Here is a 5840-nt window from a genome sequence, read left to right as displayed (position 1 = left end):
ACACACTTATATCTCTCTATATACATCTATCTCTTTCTAATCTATACCTATACCTATACCTAATCTCTCTCTCTCTCTCTCTCTCTCTCTCTCTCTCTCTCTCTCTCTCTCTCTCTATCTTTATCTCTAGCTCTCTCTCTCTAATCTCACTGTGTAATCCTGACTGGCCTGGTACTTGTTAGATGGGCCTGGATGGCTGGCTTCGAACTCTCAGAACCCTTCCTTCCTCTGCCTCTGCAGGGCTGGGATTAAAAACAGGCTTAGCAAGAAAGAAACTTTTGATAAAACTGATTGGGGTCTTTGAACCACAGTCATCCGTCAGAAGAGCCCCACTTCTTCTGGGCGTGAGTAGTGTTCTGTATGCTTACCACTGTCAAAGCCTGGCTGGGGGCCGCCCAGCCCTGGTGCAGCCTCAGCGTAGAAGACAAATTCTTACGGATTCTGAGTACAGAGGAGATGAGTTCCGACAGATTGTGGGTATAGCGGCTGAGACCTGAGGCAGCACTCCCCTTCCGCGTGGTGCAGGGCTGCTGCTGCGGGGTCTGCTTCGAGCACCCTCAGAGCGACACTGGCAAATGCCACACCTGGGTGATGTTTACCTTGATTCTGTAGTTACAGTGAATGTGACTTTTCTGCTTCCAGCAACCTCTTTACTCACCTGTTAATTTACTGAATCCTGTGTGCGAGTAGCGTGCTGGAGACACACAGGTGAGGACCAAACGGACGTGTGCCCAGGACCATGGGCCTGATCATGTCCCGAGCAGACCGACCTAAGTCAAACGACTAGAGCCCATGCCATTCTGACCCTACAGATAAAGCGTAAACAGTCACCGTGTATCTACCAGTCCGTGAGGTTGGGGACTCCCTAAAAGGAGTGAAATGCTAAAAATAAATGTGGAGAAAACTTGAGAGTCCACCCCAGAAAGGGGGAAAAGACAAAGGCAAAGCCATTGTTACCCACTTGAGAGCTGGGGCTAAGCTCACCCTGAGACTTCCCTCGACCTTTGAAAATTTGATCCCCTATCGCGCGCTTGTGTGTGTGTGTGTGTGTGTGTGTGTGTGTGTGTGTGTGTGTGCGCGCGCGCGCGCGCGCGTGTGTGTGTGCGTGCCTGTCACTGTTTCTCACTCTAAGACTCTCAGCTGCTTTCTGAAGTGGCTTTCCAAAGCTCTGTGCTATTGGCATGGATCCTAGTGTCCCCGAAGCTGGGGAAGACGGCCAATGGCTTCCCCCTAATCCTTCACTTCACCTGTTGCCCTTGGCATTTCCAGGAAAGCAGAACATCCTTTGTCCCTTTATCAGCAAAGCCTTCTCAGAAGTGAGGGACGGCTGCCTCCCGGGAGTATATGGGTTGGGCCTGGCACTCCTGTTTATTTGATTAAGCTAACATGGTTTGAATTCCAGTCTTTCCAACAACTGTTGGCCCTTCCTGGTTGGGAGCCATCTGGTGTGGTTTAGATGAACAGTGGAGGGTACTTGTGGAGAGTTTAAGGATCTAGAGGAGGCCGGGGATGTTCTGGCAGTGTAGACAACCTACTAAGGCCTTGTTCTAATATTCTTAAGTAGATTTCCCCCCTCCCCCTTCCCCCTCCCCTTCTCCTTTCCCTCCCCCTCCCCTTCCCCCCTCCCCCTCCCCTTTTCTTTCTCCTCCCCTCCTTCTCCTCCCCTCCTTTTCCCCCTCCCCCTCCCTCTCCCCTTCCCCTTCTCCTCCCCTCCTTTCCCTCCTCCCCCTCCCCTTCCCCTTTCCCTCCCCTCCCCTTCCCCCTCCTCCTTCCCTTCCTCCTTCCCCTCCTCCCCCCCTCCTCTTCCCCCTCCCTCTCCTCTTCTGAAAGAGGGGAAATATCTGAGATTTGTTTTCAAGGGAAAGAACTGGAACAGCTGGCATGCTCTTTCACCTCATGTTATGTCTGGAAAAAACATGGAGAGGTAGTTATAGAAGGCTTGGCACAGACAACAGTTCGGTCGAATCCTGGTAATTACCTGTTTTTAACTACCTTGCCATCCAGCCCTGGTACCTTGCCACCGGTGTTTTAGGTGTTGGTGCCTTGGGAAGAATCCCTCCGACATCATCAGGGCCACGGAAACACGGGCCTTTGTGAGCTGTGAAGTGACCAGCTCTCTCCCTTGGGCATAGGCAGGGCTGAAAGTAAGACAATCTCAGCTCTCTTGTAGGTGACTTTCCTGCAGCCACTTAGGATGGTTGGCCTGCCTCACTGGCCTCAAGCCACCAGTGGGACAGACCGACAGACTGCGCCATCCGGTCAGTGGGGACCGGCTCCCTGAGGCACAGATCTCTCAGAAGCACAAGGCACCCAGTGAGCCCAAAGTGGCCAAACAGAGAGAACAGGAAGTAAGAGAGTCCTCAAGAAGAACCCCAATCAGCCAGCGTCTGAGGACCATTTTAGGAGACAGCTGCTTGAAACAGGTTCCCACCAGAATTCCTTAGGCAGGGGCGAGGATGGGGCCCGGTAAGGATTTGCTTTCTCTTAGTCTGTGTTCCAATTCCTCACTCCCTTGGGTTTCTTTGGAGCAGGCTGGTCACTGGCCACCTGTAATTCCAGGATGCTTCCTAGGACACTTAGCACAGTGTCACACATCTGCTTTGTCCCAAAGTCAGAGCGACACTCCAAGCCTGGGCAATTGGGACCAAGATCTAACTGGGGCCTTAATGGCCAAATCAGCACATTGAAGCAGACCAGGGCATCTTCCCCTTCGCCAGCGTCCTTTCTGGGTGCCGGTAGGATTCTGCAAGCATTCTGCTTTCTAACTCAGGTGAAAGACCTGAGTTCCTGTTTTGCTGAGTTGGTTTTTAGAAACACTGAGGAAGCATTCTCAGACTAGCACTCCTCAGGCATTTCGATGCTCACGAATGATTTAATCTCCCTTTGGCTCCACTAACAATTGGGGCCAGACATGCAATGCTGGTGGCTCAGAAACAGCCCCAAAGGGCCAGGAGGTTGGCGCCCACCTGCACTCCCTTCCCAATGCCAGACAATAGGTGGGAGGAAAGGCAGCCGCTGACTGCCTTTTTAAATCTCAGTTTCCTTTGGCCATCCCATCCAGAACTCCCGCAGCAGAGGGAGGATGGATGTGTGTGGGCAGTCCTCACCTCTGCTGGGTCTGTCTGAATCGTGTTGAGTAGGTGCCGGGTGAGGGCAGGGCCTTATTTAGGAGAGAGCGGCCCACTGCAAATTCTGTGGGGATATGTTGGCAAGGAAGGAAGGGGAGATCAAACAGGGTACAAAGGCTTGCACCAACGTGAACGACTTTTTACCAACAGGTTGGCTTTATCTACCTTACTGTTTATAATGAGACACTGTCTGCTACTTAGTGATTCTGCAAGAGGGATTCCCAGGGCAGCATGTGGGGAGCAGCAGCTTCTGGCTCTGAAGGTGGCGTCTCTTTTGTGAGTTGTTCTACGTAGAGTCTCTGTGCCCCGCCCCCACTCATAAGCAGAACGCCAGGGAGAGGAAACGGTTAACATCAGGATTCACTAAAGACTCACGTGTCACCTGCAATCCTCCTGAGGGCGGTGATCCCGGAACCAGGAAGGATGAAGGAAGACTGCCACCTACGGGCCAGGTTCCAGGGAAGTCCACGTGTGGATTCTAGGAGACACGGAAGGCCCTCCAGGAATGCGTTGATGCGCGTCCTGCCCACAGACTAAAATCAAACCAAAGCAACCCCAAACAAACAAACGAAAAGCATGATTCGTGCCAAAGGAACCTTTTCTTCCTGATTTGCAAAAGAAGTGTCCCCACAAGTGTGTCATCTTTTAAGGAAGCACCTGGACTCACCATCCAAATTCAACAGGCGAAACTGCTACTTAGTGATTCTGTAGGAGGGATCCTAAGGCAGCGTGTGGGGAGCAGTTGCTGCCCCAGCTTCTGGCTTAGGGGACAGCTTGGCAGGTAAGGTACTTGTCTGCATGCTCAAAACCTTGAATTTAATCCCTAAGTCTGAAAGAACACGTGAACACAATGGCTCAGATGTCTACGGCTGTCGCTATGAGGTGCCACGCAGGACCCTGGTCCAGCACAGCACCCGGAACTCTTTGTCTGCTTGTAGAAATGAATCTGAGTGGTGAATCAGAGATGAATAGCATCTTGCGGCGCCATCTCAACAGAAAAGAGGCAGGAGAAAAAAAAAAAGGACCAGACAACTGTGGAACCCACGACCGTGGAGTGCTAGGTGTAAGGGCTCTGGAAAACAGGAGTAGGAAAAAGGGTCATCAGTGTAGAGAAGAGCCTTGAATACAGTAGAGCCCATGAGCTCAGAACCAGACCGACCGTTCCATGAGGTCAGCTCTGCTCCCGAAGTGAGAAAGAAAAGTCACAGCATTTAAGCGTGGGCTGGGGTAGATGGAAGGCTATTGTGTTACGGCGGTTCCAATGCGGCCGCACCACTGCCCTTCGCTATCTGAGAGCAGCGCGTTTGTGTGCAGCAGACCCCGTCGGTCCACCGTCCTCCGTTATGAAATCATGGCTCCACAATATCTTCTCGACATTGGATTTTGGATGATTAAGCAGCCTGACCCTTGTTGCAGAGAAGGAAGGAGTTCAGGTATTTGGAGCAGGGAGGGGTTCCAGAGTTTCTTCGTGTTTGTGAGTGTGTATGATAGTGGGTACACGAGTTCGTGTGTAAATGTGCATGTTATGTGTGATGGGAAAATTCAGGGAAGATCATGGTTCCCTTCTCCCAAGCCAAAGGTTTAAAGGCTGTGGCCAGCACGGCAGCACATAGAGCCATCCCCACAGCCATCCCAGAGCCATCCCAGAGCCATCCCAGGGTATCCCAGGGTCATCCCAGGGTCATCCCAAGGTCATCTCCAAAGCCATCCCATGGTCATCTCACAGTTATCCTAGGCCATCCATGGTGATCACAGGATCATCTCAGAGCCATCCCAGAGCTATCCCAGGGTCATCCTGGGGCCCTACTCATTGAGAGTCATCACCAAGGTAACACCAGAAACTTCTGGAAGTCCTTCAGCGTTCTTTGTACAAAACTTGTGCCCACACAGTTGTCACCCCTGTTACTCCTGTAGGCCGGGTGACTTGTTTTTACTCTCGGCTGTTTCAGAGTACTGAAAGGGACATCCTTTTCCATCCCCATGTCTCTGGAAAACATGGAAGTGGAGTTGTTGGCCAGCCGTGAACTTCCAGTCGTGTCCCTGGGTTTCTCTCCATTGTCATCGCCTGCTGGTATTATGTCACTTCTAGTGGGCACGGAATAGCCTCTGCTGGTTTTAATTTGCATATCTCTGACTTTTAATGAAAGCACACATTCTCTTGTGACCACAGACCACTAAGTGTCCTCTTCTGCTACCTGCTTGGTGGCAGCCAGCTGTGGTTTCAGTGTGGAACATCTCCCATGGCGCATATTTGAATGCTTGGTCCTCAGCTGGTGGCATTTCAGGAAGGATGTGGAGGAGGTGGGGCTAAACTGAAAGAAGTGGGTCAGTGCTGGTACGTCTAGTAAGCTAGATAGAGCCCGGCTATTTCCTGCGGGCTTTCTCCTTCCTGTCAGCCAGGCGTTCCCAAAAGGGTGGTAGGTACTCCTGAACCAGGAGCCCAGATAATTCCTTCCCCTAATTTCTTGACAGGTATGTGGTCACAGTGACCAAAAGAATAATTCACACACACACACACACACACACACACACACACACACACACACACACACACGCAATATATATATTTATATATTTACATATACCATTATATATGTTATACATTCTCTTCTGGAGGGTTGCGTTTTGCTTTTTCTTTCTTATTTTTAATAACTGACTGTATACTTTCTAGCAATTGCTTGGCAATGTGAGATCTTTTTACTTTGCCAATAG

At 51.0% G+C, this 5840-nt stretch overlaps 1 long non-coding RNA gene across 2 annotated transcripts in view; it reads right to left on the bottom strand.

Annotated features, from left to right (window-relative positions):
• LOC103690421 (uncharacterized) overlaps positions 1–4938 on the bottom strand; it is a 13938-nt gene extending 9000 nt beyond the window's left edge. For both annotated transcript variants that reach the window (XR_005497544.2, XR_005497545.2), the window contains exons 1-3: positions 3796–4938; positions 1979–3606; positions 659–806 (exon numbers count right to left, since the gene is read on the bottom strand). This is a non-coding gene — a long non-coding RNA (uncharacterized LOC103690421). The remainder of the gene's footprint in view (positions 1–658; positions 807–1978; positions 3607–3795) is intronic.
• Between the last annotated feature and the right edge of the window lie 902 nt (positions 4939–5840).

The sequence above is a fragment of the Rattus norvegicus genome, chromosome 20 (assembly GCF_036323735.1).
Source record: "Rattus norvegicus strain BN/NHsdMcwi chromosome 20, GRCr8, whole genome shotgun sequence".
Classification (NCBI taxonomy): domain Eukaryota; kingdom Metazoa; phylum Chordata; class Mammalia; order Rodentia; family Muridae; genus Rattus; species Rattus norvegicus.
Note: the sequence above shows the minus strand (reverse complement) of the source record. Positions and strands in the feature narration are given on the sequence as shown.